The 18,158-nt window shown below is 51.4% G+C and overlaps 1 protein-coding gene across 3 annotated transcripts in view; it reads left to right on the top strand.

Moving 5' to 3' along the window:
- Pde9a (phosphodiesterase 9A) overlaps positions 1-18,158 on the top strand; it is an 83,494-nt gene that overhangs the window by 7,628 nt on the left and 57,708 nt on the right. The gene's annotated exons all lie outside the window — the stretch shown is intronic.

The following is an 18,158-nucleotide window of genomic DNA, read 5'->3' as shown; positions in this document are numbered from 1 at the left end:
TGTGTGTGTGTGTGTGTGTGTGTGTGTGTGTGTGTGTGTGTGTGTGTTGCAAGCTAAAAGCATTGCCCGGGGGTTTGCATGATGGATCTATAGTTAAAGCCAACCTGGCTGTGAAAGGAGCCCCGTGGAAGGAAGGTTCCTTCTCTATCGCATTGCCACCTGGCCCCTTGACATGCCTCCCGTCGAGTTCCAAGCCCCTTACTTGCAGCCTTGTGGGGCTGGCCGGCCTCCCACAGGGCTTTGGGAAAACAGAGCCTGTCTGTGGAGTGGTGGAGGTGGCGAGGTCTGTTTAGCCCAAGACTCCGGCGGGTGGACAGGCTGCTCCTCCAGAGTGGATGGAGGTGACTTCCTGAAAGTCACCAGAACAAATGTCCAAGTATAGCCACGTGGGTCTATTTAAAGTCAGGTAGCCGGGTGCATATGGCTGTTCTATCTATCTATCCATCCATCTATCTATCTATCTACCTACCTACCTACCTACCTACCTATCTACCTCTGATGAAGTTATCATTGGTGGTGACCAGCTACTCAAGCTCTCTCCCATGAGCCTTTTCACACTTCTCTGGCCTCAAAGGCAGCCAGAGAAGTGGCACATTTGGCATTACTGCTTAGAGAGCTTCAGTGTCTCTCCAGCTGGAACTCGCATTCCTAATGAGCCCATGGCCAGGAAAGCCGGGTTTCAGGACGCAGCCCCAGCCTGCTGCTCGGGGCAGTGTCCTGCAGGCCCTGCAGGGCTGAGTTAAGCTTAAGCTGTGATTAAAGGCTCAAAAAAAAAAAAAAAAAAAAAAAGGTGCTTGTGTGTGCTTGGAAACATCTGAGACTCGCCCGTGAGAGCTGAGGGTGTCACTGTTGCTAAATGACAGGAAAGCCACAGCTCAGCGTCTGTGGCTGTAGAGATAGCCAGTGACCACACCACCTATGGGAGTCTGCAAGAATTATTTTTCTGTTGCTGTGATTAAAATACCATGATCAAGGCAACTTACAGAAAGAAGGGCTTATTTGGCTTACAGTTCCAGATTGCTGAGAGTCCATGATGGAGGAGAGGCGTGCTGGTAAGCAGCAGGCACGATGGCAGGGACTACATGCTGAGAGCTCACACCTTGAACTGCAAGCACAAAGCAGCTAGAACAAGCTGGCAGTGATGCAGGACCACAAACTCCAGAAGCCACCCTGCTGACACGCTTCCTCCAGCAAGGCCGCTCCTCCTAAGTCTCCCCAGCCGTCTCCGCCAGCTGGAGATCAAGCATTCAAACACTGCAGAGCAGGGGTGATGTCTTATTCAAACACAGAGTCTATGGGACAAGTCCTCCCCTGGGCCCCTGTGTCAAAGCCACTGTGGGAGATGATGATGTCTGTGTCATCGTGGCTAGGGCGGAGTGAGTAGTTCAGGCACTCGGGTACCACTATGCAGTGGTACATAGTCCTTTGAGCGGGGGGAGGAGGGGGGATCCTCCGGAAGGCAGCAGAAGTGGGTCAGTTACTTTTCGGAGGAGAAAAGGGCTTGTCCTAGCTCAGCATAGAAATTGAGTCCTGGGGGTTGAATGTCCAAGGTCATGGTGTCTCAGTGATGGTTCCTCCCAGAGCCTCTTTCTTTGGCTTACAGACAGTATCGTCCTGGGTTCTTACGTGGACATCCTTCTGTATGTGTGTGCCCGTGTCCGGCCCGCCTCATGTAAGGGTATCTGTTGTGTTGGGTCTTACCATGAAAGCTTTAACTCAGTCACCTCTTTAACTCAGTCACCTCCATGAAGCCCTTGTCTCTAGTAGTCAGTCCATTTTTTAAAATACATCTTTTTTCTTTCCCTAATTTTTTAAACGATTTATTTATTTTATGTATATGAGTGCTCTGTCTGCATGTACACCTGCATGCCAGAAGAGGGCACCGGATTGCATTATAGATGGTTGTGAGTCACCATGTGATTGCTTGGAATTGAACTCAGGACCTCCGGAAGAGCAGACAGTACTCTTAACCGCTGAGCCATCTCTCCAGCCCTGGTAGTCAGTCTAAAGTTCTGGGAGTACAGGGGTTTGGGAGGGGGGACACAGTTCAGCCCCCACTGTCTCTTGAAAAGTAGAAACAAGCATTTCTTATTCTGTCTTCCAGCCTCTGGAGTCATAAGTGACAGGGAGGAAAAGGAAAGGGCGCAGGTCACCAGAGTCATTATGAACTGTGAGGTTCATAGAGTGCCCAAGTCCCCATCTGTGATAGCTTCCTGCTACCTTGTGGCCCTGGCAGCCCAGGCCTGTTACTCCCCACATTGAGACTGATGCCTTCCTCCTCAAGACCTCTCCCTAGGTGGACTCAGGCTGTCTACCCTCTTGGCTCAGGGAGGGCCAGATAAGGAAAATGCAAATCTCTAGACTGTTTTGTAGCCAACATAGGCCAAGAGGGTTTGGGGAGCCCTCCTACCCACTCCCCAACCCCTCCCGATGCCTACTAGCCTATGGGCCTATCTATCCAGATGCCAGATCTGTAGAGAAAGGGGGACTCTCCGTTAGTGTCTAAAGGTGGAGATGGCTTAGCTCCTGACAGGCAGATGGGAAAGGAAGGACCAGTGTGGTCATGGAGGTGGTACATAGTCCTTTGAGGGGGATTTAAATCATACTGAAAGCGATACATAGTAGTAACAGTGGCTATGTGGGCACAGGGTGACATGGGAGAGATCCACTCCGCTCAGACATCACCAGCTCCGCCCTAGCAGGAAAGCTCTGCCTGCTTTTCAGACATGTCTTGGGACCTCTGATGGGGGAGTTTCTGGTTGAGGGATTAGGACCCCAGCAGGTGTCTTATACTGGCCATACCACAACCTCCTTCAGAACCTTAGTGGCACCGCTTCCACGAATCCTCCTGGTCCCTCCTCCCTGACCATCTTCCATGCAGCTTGGCCTTCCCCTAACCCCAAGGGCATCATAAAGACTGTCTGCCTCTCTTCCTGGGCTCTTTGAATAAACAGCCCCTCCCACTGTGGCTCCGGTAGAATCGCTGTCCTTATCACTCCCACTAATAATGACAGAGTCCATTGCTTCCTGCTTCCGCAGCCTTCTATCATGGTTTCTGAGGAGGAAAGTTTCCAGAGGTTTCCCTCGTGGTCACTGGGCCCTGTCACTTTGGCCCATGGGGAGGTAGAGCACCATGATGGAGAGCACATAATAGGGCAGAGCTGCTCACCTCATGGGAGGCAGGAAGCAGAGAACAGGCAGAGAAAAGGCTGGAGTCCCAGTGTCCCCATCAAGGGCATACCCCCAGTGACCTCCTTCTACTGGTGAGGCCACATCTGCTGAAGGTTCTCCACTTAACAATGTCTTCCTCAGCTAGGGACAAGCCTTCAACAGGTGGGAAATGCTGCAGAGCCACAGTGTGGGCCCAAGGCCTCAAAGCTCTCTGTTGAGTCTCTGTTGGAGGAGGGCTGCAAAGGAGAGCCCCCGCCCTTGTCTGTCCTTCCTTTTCTCATCTTCACCTTCTCATCTTCGTCTTTCGTCACCTTCATACTGTGTTCTTGGGTGCTGTCTTGAAGCTGGTATTATAGGGGTGACCTGGTGGAAGAAGGCTACCAGTTTATTACTAGAAAAGCCCCAGAATTGTCCTCCACAGACCAGTCCTCTGCCCTGAGCTCTGCACAGCGAGTTCCTTAGTCTTTTGATCTCTGTTTCTCTCTTTCCACTTAACTCCTGTGATTCATTATTTATAGCGGTGACATCGGCTTCAGATACTGAAAGTATAAGGAAAAAAAAAAAAGAAGCCAAAGTGACCCAGAGCTTTGACAAGAACATGACAGACAAATCGGAGCAGAGGATCCTGAGACCGGCAGGGATACAGGCAGAGACACAGGTCCTGGAGTCTGCTGGCAGCCAGGCAACCTGGGGAACTAGAGGAGGTACAGGCCTTGCCCTGCTCCCCAAGGAGGGGTTCCCATAGATGCCAGGCTCTTCTACCTCCTCCCCCTCCCCCTGTTCCCACCAGGCTCATAGCAGCCCTCTTAGGGGAGTGGCCAGCTCTAGCTCCTGAACCTCTGGAAGCTCCCTGTGGGTCCCCACCATTGACTCCTGTCCCCAGTATACTACTGTCCATCTCTGCTTAGCCTCAGAACCTTGTCACCAGCCTCGTTAGGATCAGGACTTGAAGTTAATCCATGTGGTTGTGGTCATGATCCCCATGGCTTTAACACAACAGAAATTTTCAGTCTCGTTGGGCACAATGGCACATGCCTATAATCCCAGCACTCTGGGAGGCAGAGGCAGGCAGATTGATGGGAATTCAAAGCCAGCCTGGTTTACAAAGTGAGTCTAGGACAGCCAAGGGTACACAGAGAAACCCTGTCTCAAAACAAAACAAAACAAAAAAAGAAAAAAGAAAAAGAAATCCTCAATCTCCCTGGGCCTGAGCCAAGGAATCACCAGGGCTATGGTGCCCAGGAGGTACAACAAAAGCCTTGTTGCCTTTCCTACTCACCAGCTCATGGAAGCTACCACTATCCCCCTGCATGTGGCTTCATCCCTCCCATCTTCAAAGCCAGCAACGTTCAGACTCTCGCTTCGCATCACCTTCTTCTCGGCCTCCCTCTACCTCTCTGTATAAGGACTCTTGGGATGACATTAAGGGATAACCCTGAAATAATCCAGGACTGCCTCACTTTCGAAATACAGCTTTCAGATAACGCGGCCTCGGAGGGAACATTCTTGGATGCCGGGGATTAGGAGGAGGGCGTTGTTGCCGATGGAAGTGTGGCCTGGGCCTTGGGCACATGGTTGTAAACATTGGCCTATGCTTGGCTCCCAGTGACTCCGGGGGCACCCCCTGGTAGCCACAGATTCAAGCCCCCCAGGACTGAGGGACCCTCAGCTGCACTGAGAGGGCAGTGCAAGTTACCAGTCTGGCTCTGCTTGCTCCTTGAACATCTCCCTAAACTTAGTCTTCACAGACTACCTTTGGTTTTGGCTTTACTGTTGTTGCCTGTCTGCTCCCATGACACTGGGTCTTTGGTGTCTCCCTGCCCAGTTTTTTACGCTATGTTGTGGTAGAGCTTCTGCCGGTCAGGCGAGGCAGATGTGCACCCAGTCCTTTCCCCTGGGCATTTGTCAAAGGTCCCTGAAATGCTGGACCTAAGAGAAGATGTGTGAAGACCCATGTCAGGGAGGCTGTGGCCTCAGAGCAGCAACCTGTGTGTCCCCTGTCCAACTGGGGCCTTGTGTCAGCAGTAGGCCTGGAATCCAGCTGTGCTAACTGCTGGTGAAAACTTGGGGGGCTCTGTAACCCGTCAGAGAGGCAGGTATAGCACTTGCCTGTTGGCATGGCCTGATGCTTTCAATGTATATGACTTCCTGGGTGTTTGAGAGCCTACACCCACGGTACACAATCTGTGTGGTGAAATAAATCCACCCATTGTCCCAAGCAGAGGCTCAGCGATGGCACAGGACCAGGAACCCCGATGCTAGAGTCCTTTTGAAGTATAATGGGTCTCTCTGAGGTGATGTATTTCCCCAGGACCAACATCCTGGGCTCAGGGAGGAAGTTGGAAGCAGGTGGAGTTGGCATTGTTCACTCCCTTGGGGGTCAGGAGTCTTGGGACACTGCCTCAGAACTATGTCGTCGGTCAACTGGATTGGTGGGTCTTGTGGTTTGGATGAGTCCTCAAAGGCCCATGAGTTGGACGCTTGGTCCCTGAGCCTGGGACAGCATAGGGAAGTAGGCGGGGGGGGGGGGGGGAATCAGGAGATGGAGTCTAATGGGAGGTATTTAGGTCACTGGGGGAGGGGTACCCTCAGGAGATGTTGGAAATTGTTGCCCTCTTCTTTCTTCCTTTCACATCCTATCTATAAGGTGAGCAGTGACCCCTCTCACCACTCCCTCACTGCTGACCAGCTGCAGGCTTGAACCTCTAAACTGTGAGTGAGCCAAAGTGTGCATGCCCTAAGCAAGCTAGTAAGCTGACTGTCCTGGCTGTTTGCTCCAGGGAGGGAAAACTGGCTCATACAGTGGCCTTGCCGGAGCTCTCATTTCATGATCTCTTCGGGACAGGGGTTTGGGGTGGGGGACAGGATATCGGGGTGGGGGGCTACTCTTTGTATACGCAGAACACAAGAGTCTGTCATAGGCAGCTCCAGACCTCAGTGCTCCCACAATGCGCTCAGTGCACCGAGGGCTTGCTCTGCTCACAGCTGTCATCGAAGGAGACAGATGTTGGATCCCACTTCCTACAGGACATCACTCTGTCTTGCAGATCGCCCTTCATTTCTTGGTTTGGGGAAAGTTATTTAACTCTCTTGAGCCTCAGAGTCTGCAAAATAAGCCTTGAGGGGTGTTTTAGGAACCAGCGGTACCAGGTGTCTCAGTAAATGGCAAGAGGGTACTCGTGCTATCCCGACCCATGATACATCTGTTTGCACGTCGGCACCTGACCAGGGGAGGTGCCGTTAGCTTTCTTCTGTGTACTCAACACACGTTTAATGTGTTTAAGAAGTGGCCCTTACATCTAGAGATACACCATGAAACACAGGTGAAACAGCCGTGAGCGTGGAAGTCAGGCCAGTGGGGAGCAGGCCAGGGGCTGGGAACCCTCGGGGCTGGAGAAGGGGAGCTGAGCTGCGGCTCACCTTCCTTTCACTTCAGCACGTGTGCGATTACGCCCCTAAAACCGAGCACCCCCACTCCAAAGGTAATTTCAGTAATAGATCTGGAACACAGTAATAAATGGAAGTTTCTGTTATTATTTCATATTCTCTCTCTCTCTTTTTTTTTTTTTTCAAACGCAATGACCAGAAAAACATCTCCTACATTAGAAAGGGAAATGAGGGCCAATACAGTTTTCATTTTAGCAAACAAAACAGCGTGATTGCCCTGCTGGTTAGCTGTAACCATCTTGAACGTGACGTCATTGCTAAGCACTCCAAAGCAGGAGGCAGCCCAGAATGAAGAACGTGCTCACTTTTACATGAAAAATGTATAATTGGGGTGTGTGTGTGTGTGTGTGTGTGTGTGTGTGTGTGTGTGTGTGTGTGAAATTCAGATATGAATGGGTGGTGGTGGATGGATGGGTGGACAGATGGATGGGTAGATGGACAGATGTCAGGTGGCTGATGGGTGCGTGAATAGGTAGGCTGGTTGGTGATTGGATGGTTAGATGGATGGCAGACTGGATGGATGATGATGGGCAGTGCCTGAGTGGGTGGGTGGGGAGGTAGGCAATTAGATGGAGATAAAGGTGTTAGGATGGATAGTGAGTGGGTAGATGGGTGGGCGATAGAATGAACGATGGTGGTGGTAGATGAATGGATGAGTCGATGAACGGAGAGGTGGATTAGATGGGCAATGGAAAGATATGAACAGGTAATGAATAGATAGATAATAGATATGGAGTGAGTAGGTAGATAGACAATGCATAAGTGGGTGGGCAGATGGATGGACCACCAATATAGAAATAGCTTCCTTTTTTTTGCTGAACATGTTTTTATCTGGGGATAGAATATGCATTTTTGATACTGTATCCTTTTCATATTAAATATTTTCATGTTAAACACTTGTTTCTCAGGCACTGAAAAGGAGGTAGACATCTCCCCCCCACACACACACCTTTTAATCACTCTAAATATGTGAAGGCGATGCCTCTGTGCTGGAGGAATTGTTCTGGAAGTGGTCCAGCAGCCAGCCTGAGAGGCTCTGGTAGCTTTGGGGCTGGGCAGAGCCTCACAAGCCCACAGAGGCTTATGTAAAGGCTTAATAGCTGGCAAAAGCTTTAGAAAATGAATCAGTCTCTGATGGACAAAGTAAAAGACCCACGAATTGGTTTATTCTCCTCGGAGGAAGGAGCTAAATCAATACTCACTCCGAGGATGCAGCATTAGAGGCCAGCAGTCGAGAGCCAGGCAGACCTGAACTGTGTCTCCAGCACAGCACAGAACTGGGAGACGCCCTTCTTCCTTGTGGAGAGCAGCTAAACCAGCTTCAGACACAGCCCATGATCTGCCCTCCTGGGCTCTGAGCCATGCGACTGGAGTTTGCATCAGGACCAGTGTCTACGCCATCCTTCTGTGCCTGTGTCTGTGGGGCTGATGATGATGATGCCAGATGCTCCTGAGGGCCACATGCTCTGTCTCTGGCCTGAGAATGAATTGCCTCTGCCCTGATAGCTGTTGAGAATGATGGTGGTGGCTATGTTGATGGAGCTATTATTATTATCATTATTATTATACAGCCTAAACCCACGGGACACAAAGTGCGCCCTTGTGGTCCTCACTGAGAGTTGGGGGTTGGAGTCTCCCTGGTCCTGTTCACTGTGCATGTGCCTATGGGCTGGCTGCTCAGAGGAGCTGATCCAGGCCTGTGGGAGAGACCTCCCCATCTAGAGACTGCTTGCTGAGCTAGGGGAGACCTCAACCCTCCTGGAGGGACCTCAGACTGGTTGCTCACCTGCTATGGCTGACTCTGTGAGGTAGGTTCTATGAAGACCTTCTGTCCTCCAATACCGGCCACCCTTATGACACACTAGACTACATGGCTCGTCAGTAGAAGGTCAGTGGGCCACTTAGACCAAGCACAGCCCTGTTGACAGAATTCTGGAGCTGGCCTCCTCTTGTCCCACCCTGATGGAAACCCCCAGAAATGCTTCGCTGGTGTGCTGAGGTCACATGTCCTTATGGTCTCAGAAGTGATGAGACCCCTGGTTTAAACGGCCTGTCCCGTAATCACTGTCACCACGATTGCCAAGCAGGGGATGTGTTAAGCTTTCGCCTGCCAGGCTGCGTCCTCACAGTGTGCCCGTAGGCAGGTAGGACTGTCTTCACTTTCCACCTGGAGAATTAGGGCCTCAGAAGGGCTAAGACGTCCATGCTGGGCAAGGCAACCTGAATTCCTGTCCCCAGTGTTTCCTGTACTTACTTCTCTGCCATACATGGACCAGCGCATAACCCCAGCACCTGAGTAGAGTAATTTTGAAGATGGGAGGCAGTCAGGAGAGCACACCCTGTAGCCAGCCCTGGGCCTTCTGAGGTGGGACACGGCCAGCTGTATGCACCCAGTCCCAGAAGTCTCTGCTAGTGGGCCATCCTTGTTGCCAGGCCCTCACCTTCTTCAGCCCTAATGGCTGGGGAGTGTAAGGCACAAGTTTGCACAGTCTCCGAAACTGACCCATTTTTCTTCTCACAGATTTGTTCAGGAGCCTAGTATTTAAAGCAGATAGGAGACCCTTAGGCACCATGTCTGTCGTATTGCCTATTTTGCAAGCCACATTTATAGCACTCAGTACAGTACTAACGGCAACCAGGAAGGACATGTGTGGCCCTTGTGTTTGGAATTGGGGGCCCAGGTGGCAAATACAGGCTTGTGTCAGCCTCAGGGACACAGCTGCCTCAGGGCAGCTCTCAAATTAACACAACCCCCTGTCCCATAAGGCTGTATCAAGAGGGTCCTGGCTTCTTTCTCCTCAAGCCTAGAGAAGCCTGAATGCCTGGGGACCGTGGCCCGTGACTCACTGAGTGTGTCACCTGAGACGCTCCGGTCTCTGGAACACTGAACATGTGTGGGTACTCCGCAGAGTCCTAGTGAGCAACTGGAGCGTGAACCTACAGGGCTCCCTCTCCGAATTCAGTGCAACCGTTAGGGACATCTCTTTCCCTCTGGTCTGCACACTGTCTCGATCACTAGGCACGTGGCTCTCTCTCTTTTAAGTCTCTGAGGCCTCTGTAAAATGGCTCAGCCTCTGCTTGCCTTCCTGGAGGGACCGGCAGCCCCTGCTCCGGATTCTGTGCCATCTACCCCCAGAGCCTGTACAATGCTTCTCTTCCCTTCCAATTTTCTGTGTCCCCTCCTGCTTATACAGCCTCCACGCCCAGCCCTGTGCTATTTATATTCCAACTCCCATCCTCTAGTTAGCTGTTTAATTTTCTTTTGTTCTTGGCTATATGCCAAAGAGCTTCCTCTCCGAATTGAGACAGAGAAGACCCTTTCTGCTCTCTTGAGATTTTTATATGCGCAGCGCCTCTTGCTCACACCTGGTTCTTTATCAGAGACTAACCTCAGCTTCGGGAAAGAGGTAACTTTTTCCTTGGTTATAAAAGTCCCACGTATTCATTTCAGGAGACTGGGGAAATGCAATGTGACCATCAGGAAGAAAATAAAAGAATCCGTTATCCTACCACCCAAGGGGCCAGCCGCTGTCGACACCTAAGAGCCTGGGTTGCTAGTTTCTCATGCAAGTGTGTATGTGTGTGCAACACGTATGTATGCTTATGTGGGTGTGCTTGTGTCTGTGTCATTCCCACCCATAGCTGTGCCTGATTGTTTTTTTGTTTGTTTGTTTGTTTTTTTCACACAGCCTCCCATGGGTAGCATTCCCCACTGTCGAGTTAAACGGTCTTCAGAGGCCCTGTCGTAGTGCGTTTGTAGGCTCTGTCTGCAGATGCCCTCAACTGCAACCATCTTACTGTTTATGAGAGCCAGGGTTTTCGTTCCGTGTCTTTTCGGTAAACTCTACACAAAAGGAGCTTCCCCAGCTGGGCAACTGCTGGTGGGGTGCTGTGCCGAGCAGTGGGGTGGGCGTGAACCCAGGAGGTGACCTGGTTTGCCACGACAATTAGATGAGCTGATCCACAGGCGGGGCACCCGGATGGTGCCTGCTCAGCACGTGGTCAAAGCTCTCCCCACTTGCTTGCTGCCTCGACTTCTCAAGAGCAACCCCTGGAGATGAGGTTCCAAGTCGAAGGGGTATGCCTTACCAAACGGCTCTCCTCTGGGGCTGTGTGGATACCCGTTCCTTAGATAGCATCCTAACATCACCTCAGAGCCCATAACTACTGTGGTTGTCTCCATTCTTAGGGACAACGGTAGCTTTATAGGACACTAGAGAGAGCATCCAGTTTCCCAGCACAGTGTCTTATAAACAACTCTCCCCCCACCCCCATAATAGCACACCGTAGGGGCCAACAGGGGCGTGGCTCATCTAGTGGATTCAGGCCCCGATCCTTCCTGGACCCGTTTTGTTCTACGCATATTATCTCCCTTGCCAGTTCTTTTCATGGTCCCTGTAAGATCCCATGCCTCAGGGGATCCCTAACCTAGCCATACCCACACCTCGCTTCCCTCACCCCACCCATTCCCCTCCAAGTCCTGAGCTCCAAGTCTGCTCCCCTGACGTGGGCACTGATGACAGGTCAAAGGTGCTGACTCCAGCCTGGGAATTGGACTTACTCACATGGGTGGGTGTTACCTTAGGAGTGGGGAGGACCCCAAAGCAGTCATGTGACTGAAAGTCCCCCCCCCCAGCATAGATGATGACTTCCCCATAGCTGCACCGACAGAGCCCACCCCGTCACCCCTGCCTCTGTTAACCTTTCACCTCCTGTGTGCCCTAATACAGCTGGCCGGGGGCAGGAGAGGCAGGCTGATCTCTCACAATCTGAAGATCTTCCTTCTCCTGCCTTTCTATTCGAGTATTAATAGGCCAGATCTAGAGGGTTCCTTGTGATTCCAGCTGTCCTGATTTCAAGGAGCTAACACCAGGACGTTCTTGGAGATAGTGTCCTACAGCACAGGGTATGGTGGTGACAACTTACAGTCGCCCCAGAAAGCGCTGGGTTGTTCCAGCCCCGGGGGACTGTCCTTTACTTTTTGTTGTTACCAATTTGATTATGATTAGCATTTGCTTTGTCTCCCTGGAGCCAGTATGGCTGGCGTCTGATCTCGTCTGCCTCTCCTCTTACTTAGACTGGACGCTAGCTTGACACAGAAGCCGAATGAATGCCACCTCAACCAAAGAGAGCAAGCAAAGGCTTTTCAGATGGTTCATCTGAGATTCAAGGGTCTGGGAGGGGGCTGAGGTAGAGGACCGTGGGGATCCAGCAGCAGGAGGAAGGGAACACTGTGAGGTCCCAGTCAGTACCTTGGGTTCTCATCACCAACAGTAGCTGTGAAACTGCTGGAGGAAGTGTGTGTGGGGGGGGGGGCAAAGACTGTAGCATTTCTTCGAGGAGGATTTTACCGGTGATTTGTTACTCCGAGTTCAAAGAGACTTGGTGAAAATTGTTGCTAAGGCAATTGACTAGAAAATTCTACCTTCAGAGCAACGGCAACTGTGAGACATGAAAAGCTGTATGTTTTACAGCAGCCAGCTCCTCAGTGGGACTTTCCCAACATGGATTTTTTTTTTTTTAAATATTTTTGAAAGGTAACAGAAGCTTTCAGAGATGTGGAGAGGAAATTCATGCCATCCTGGTTCCCACCCAGCCTTGCAGGATGATGTGTCTTGATGGAGTGTGGCTGGACCACAAAGGAAATTCCCAGGCACTGTTGTTCCCCCGGGGCTATGATGCCTCTAAGACTAAGTTTGGTTTGGGCATTTTTTCCCCCCAGCTTGTCAACTCAACCCAAACCTCAATTGCTGTTTGATTATGGTATTTGCCCAGCCCTGGGAGAATTTCATAACCGTAGAACCGCACAGCCCTGTGTTAGGAACCCGCAGTTTCTGGTGGTCAGTGGCTCAAGGCCCGTCTGTGTGAATGGACCACATGGCTGCTCGGTGGTATGGTTAAGGGGGAGGTTTTTATTGAGAGGGAGTGGTGGGGAGGCAGGCATCTGGGAGTGTCCAGAGCAGAGAAACAAAGAAGTAGGCGGAACACAGCCAGAAGACTGGACATGGCCAGAGCTATCTTTGTGATAAGGGGGACTAGCAGGAGATAGAAAACAGAGAAAACATAGCGGGACCAGCAGGGGCAGGAGCTGAGGACAGTGATACTATCGAGAGCCACAAGTAGGGAGGGTAGCTGGGTTATCAGAAGGGTGGGCAGCTGGGGGAGAGATGGGCCAGGAGATTTGGGGGGGGGTATTAAAATGTATACCAAGTACTTTTGAGTGGGGACTGAAAGAACCTGGGGGCTTGATAGACCCCACAGGTATGTTAATTGGAGAGTCCTATGTCCCTTTTGCTGGGGGGTAAGGGAAAGAACCCCTTTTGGTATGTGAGAACCAGTGTCACTAATTCCTGAGGAATACTGGCTTTCATCTAACCACCAGAGAGCCTCCTCTATGGGCCTGAGCTCCTTGCTGGATATTCAGACCGCCTTTTGGAGTCTGGGGAATTAGTGTTTCCTTTGGACCTGATACAATGCAAACCAGAGTCTCATAAACCCAGCAAGTAAAGCTGCAGGGAGGTGCTTCAGACAGACGCGCAGAGGTGAGCGGCTCCGTGCTCCCTCAGTTTCCGGAAGTCCACAGAGGAACGACCAGCAGAAGTATGTGGGGCAAAAGGCTGGCTGCGTGCCCTTGGTCCCCTCTATGGGATTCTGGCTCTTCCGTACAGGCTCCTAATGGCTCAGAAGAGGGAACAATCACGTCTGGCCCTTGCAGCCATTTTCGGAATGAATAAAACCTGACGATCAAAAGCAAATGGGATGGAGACCCCGAGATGCCAGTTCGTGTCTGGAACCCAAATCCAAGCTTCCGTACCAAGCTTCCTCGTGCGCCCACGTGGCTCTCTTTCCAACAGTGTCCCACACGCTACTGTGAGCAGCTGCCCTCCTTGGAAGCCAGGCTGGGTTCCAGAAGTCTCAGCTTAAGGCAGATCTCCGTCCAGCACTTCTTCGTCAAAAAAGCAGGTTAAGAAAGGCAACCAGGTGTGCCTTTAATCCCAGCACTGGGGAGGTTGAGGCAGGAGGATTACTGCTGAGGTTAAGGCCAGCTTGGACTGCATAGTGAGTTCCAGGCCAACTAGAGTTTACATAGCAAGACCCTGTTTCAAAAAAAAAAAAAAAAAAAAAAATGAGAGGGTGAGGGAGAGAGAACTAAAACCGGCTCTTCATAAAACTTTTTCAGTTTTATGGATATGGGAATTTTTAGTGGTTATTTCATATGTGTGCTCCAAAAGCCCGAACTGAGCCAGGGCAAGATGGAATAGTACACATATTGCCTAGTTTTACGTGTTAATCCTGAGATTCGCTGGAGAAAAACCAATTCCACCATTTTGGGTAAAATTTAAAGCAAGCCTTATTAAATGTTAAATGACGGCCAAAAATAAACATGGACTTTTGTCAGAACCATTCCCTGGAATTTCCCAGCTGCAATGGCCCTAAGCCACATATTGCAGGGGCTTATAAGACAAACCTATACTCCATCGTTTTTTCCCATGAGGCTTTGTTAGCTTCCAAGAACTACAAGTCCCAGCATTCCAGGAAGCTACCTGGTCCTTGGGCAGGTGGGTCCTACAGGGTGATTTGGGGCATTACAGTAGCACCTGCCCAGGACCCACCCTAGAGTAAGACTTGCTCTCAAACCCTGCCACAGTGGATAGGGCACTGGGTCTGATCATAGCTGCGTTGGGCCAGGACACAGGTGAAGGCTGAGAGTGGGGTCTGAAGGCACTTCCAATGGGGTGAGGGCTAGGAGGGTCAAGAGTTGGAGCCTGACCTCTGATCCTTGGAACCCGGGGCCTGTCAAGTCAGCCAGTGTCCCTAGTGTGACAGGCTGGTGTCTTAGGGTTTCTATTGCTGTAGTAAAGAGACACCATAGCCATGGCAACTCTTATAAAGGAAAACATTTAATTGAGGCTGGTTTACAGCTCAGTGGTTTAGTTCATTGTCATTGTGGCAGGAAGCATGGCGGCATGCAGGCAGACATGGTGATGGAGAAAGCTGAGAGTTCTACATCTGGATCAGCAGGCCACAGGAAGAGAGTGACACTGGGCCTGAATTGAGCTTCTGAGTGAGTGGCACACTTCCTTCAGCAAGACCACACCACACTTCTTACTAGTGCCACGCCCTACGAACCTGTGGGGACCATTTTCACTCAAAACACCATAGATGGTATCCGTTTAAACTCACTGGAAGCAGCCCCTTCCGGGATCCAAATGAATCTTTAGGCTTGACATTGCACCTCCAGATCACTGCAATCCCACGGAGGTGAGCTGCAGGGACAGGGTCATTCATGATCTAAGATGCCAGGTTAGAAGACAGTCCAGCCCTGTATGGGGCCCAGACACCAGCGTAAGCCCAACCTCTTCCCATAGTCCTCTCTGCAGCTGAAAGAACCCCTCATCCCAGCTCTCCACTGTTTTGAGAGAGGGCAGCTACTGCCCAGCACCCACACCAGGGTGCAGCTGTGGCTGCCTCAGTCCTGCTTCCCCGCCTCGCATCGGAGACAAATCATCCAAAGCCAGTTTCATTCCAGAGCCTCCCAGCACCCACCACTCACCCGCCTCCTCCCCAGTGACCCTCCAAGCCCTGCTGCATTTTTTGTGTTGAAATCCACAGCTGCATTGATGGAGCGTGCAGCCTGGTGAGATGCTCTTCCTGAGAATTTGGGAGCGCTGTCATTCTGTGTTTTGGCGTTTAGACCATAGGAAGGTACCACTTGTAATAATACACTTAAAAATGCCACACAGCAGATCTGGTATGAAGGGATTTATTGTACGAAGGTGGGAGAGAGAGATAGAGACAGACAGACGGAGAGAGATGGGGAGGGGCGCTTCAGATACAGGGAAGGCGAGAGGTGTGCAGGGAAGGATTGGTCCTTTGTATCTGGTGTGCGGCTGAGGCGAGTCTGGCACACACCTGGCGGTGCAGGTGATGACATCAGGTTGCTAGGCAACCTAGGAGCGGGCTTGTGGACTAACACCATCACCTCCCCCGGCATCCAGGACCCCAGGGGGTAGCTGGTCGCCTGGGGGGATCAGGCTCGGAGCTCTAAAATGCTCTCCCGCCTTGTGCAGACAGCATGTCTCAGTTCCTGAGACCCCGCTGAACTTTCTTCATCTCACAGTGGGACATGGAGGGAAAGGAGGAGCTCTAATAAGTCTGACACTTTGTAAACAGAGCCACATCCGTAGAAGGAAGCCTCTGGACTCGGAATCCAAATTGGCTCCTTCCAGCTTCACTCCGGCCCAGAAGCCACTTGGGCCTGGCGCGGCCCCTCTCACCTCTGCTCCTCAGTCTCCTGACTTGTTCCTTCAGAGTGTACCAGCTACCATGATTTCTTTTGTCCTCTCAGGCAGGTCTGACCCGTGTGGAGACCTTGGGTGGGCGTGTAGCTGTTGTGAGGACAATCACGTCCCCATCAGAAAATTGAGTGGCTGACTCTCCCACCTCCAGCTCCTTGCTCCCACAGCACCCCGCAGCCCTCTGTGAACTGAGCCTACCCTTGACTCGTGCCCCTCATGGTTCCCGTGCTCCCGCTGAACTCACCAGCCATCTCTAAGTCTCCCAGTCTCTTAGGGAAACTTTCATGAAGTGGCATGATGGGGCCCCTGGCTCAGTTTCATCAGCATAATGGTGGGACAGGGTCACCAGGAGCCAGGGCCACCTGCTTTACTCTCTAAGGGGCATGTCTGGAGAGTGTCTGTGCTGGTAGCTTCAGGCTGTTACCATGATACTCTAAATCTTACTCCTCTCAGTCTTCGGAGGAAGGCATGCAGAAGGATGTTGATCAGAAAGTCTCTCCCAATTGCTCTCAACCCGTGGGTCAAGACCCCTCTGACAACCCTCTATCTCCAAAAAAAAAAAAAAAAATTTTTTTTACATGACAAGACACAGTGTTCAGCCAGCCAAGCTCCGGTGGGTGGTTCCGTTCTAGTATTTTCCTCTGCTTGCTGCTCACTACTCCCGGGGGAGGCCAGTGGGGCTCTGGTTCTGTTGGTCCGTTTATAGAATGGTAAACTGAGGCTCCTGTGGCTACAGTCTTCCTGCAGGGTACAAGAGAATCTAGTGCAGAGAAAGGGTGAAGGTTGAGGATCCAGCTTCAGTCCCCAGATCCAGCCCTGCGTCTGTCTGTAACAAGGTCCACAGCAGGGGGCTGATTTGAATATACACCAAGTAACCAGGCTCAGTAGTTGCCAGGTGTACCCTCATCGTCAGTTGCCCTGAGAGGAAACCTCAGCCCTGGCTGGGCCCACGAGAGCTCACACATGCCTGGGTGCCTCTATTTCTTTGTGCCACCCTTTGAATTGTACCAGCTTCTGCCAGCTCCCGGCAAGTGTTGGTAGTCTTTTCCGTGGGCGGCAGACAGGGGGTGGGGAGGGGCTCCCAGATGAAGCTTCTCTGTGGCATTCTCAGGTCTCCGCTGAGATGGAGAAGGACCAATACCCGGTGAGGAGAAGCAGTCTGCATCCCCACTTGTTTCTCTTGTCAGCGTTTTAATATGACAGTGCTGCCAGTCAAACCACATGAAAGACTTTGGGGGTGATTTTCCGTGCCCGCTGATGAGCCCCAGCCCCCGATCTGCCTCCAAGCTGGATGGCAGTACGCAAGCCTGTGAATCTGGCTGCCTTGGCATCTCGTTTAAATTTCAGCTTCTGTTCTCTCGCACTGTCTGTTTCTGAGTAATGAATAAAGGATCTACAGAATTATTCAACATCTAGACAGACAGCCCTGTGCCCTTTCTCGTGAGGCTTCCTGAGGGTCTCATGGCCGAATGCTACAGCCAGCTGGTTTTTGCAATCAGTGACAGCTGGTCCAGGCTGGATGTTTCCTGTCCGGTCGTCCCAGCATCCAGCTCTCTGGCTTCTTGCCGCTTCCCACTCCGACACTCCTGGCCCTGGCTCTGCTGGAGACTAATTAACAACAAAGAGTCCTGACTTTCCTTCACATGAGATGACCCGGGTGTCAAAAGATTTTTTGCTCAACTCATGTTGTCGCCAGTTCAAAAGAGACCTCAAGGAAGCAATCATGGCCACAGAGCGGAGGAATGTGGCTTTGTGTGCGCTCTCTGATGGCAGCACCCCTGCGCATTCCAGGTCTCTTTACATCCTCCCAAGGCTGCTTATCAGAAATGATGTCAGGAGATGGATCCTGGTCCCAGAACAAAGCCCGTCTCCCTAGATCCAGCTCACCTGTTTGCACGGGAACAGCGAGAGTGTCAGGTGCCACGGGGCCTTGCATTTGATTGGCTGGAAGGCTTACCTTTCATTTTTTTCCTTCTTTCTTTTAAAACCGGATCTCACATAGCCCAGGCAAGTCTCAGACTCACCACACAGCCCATACTGGCCTCCAATTCATGATCCTCAGGCCCCAGCCTTCCAGATGCTGGGTTTACAGGCATATATCACTATCCCTGGCTAAGAATTCACCTTTCAACTTTTAAAAGTCTCACTTCATGTGAGACTTTTAAAAGACACTATCATGTCATTGGAGGCCCAAACACACACACACACACACACACACACACACACACACACACACACACA

Source organism: Psammomys obesus, unplaced genomic scaffold (assembly GCF_907164565.1).
Source record: "Psammomys obesus unplaced genomic scaffold, mPsaObe1.curated_primary_1811, whole genome shotgun sequence".
Classification (NCBI taxonomy): domain Eukaryota; kingdom Metazoa; phylum Chordata; class Mammalia; order Rodentia; family Muridae; genus Psammomys; species Psammomys obesus.
This window is presented reverse-complemented; position numbering and strand designations above follow the sequence as displayed.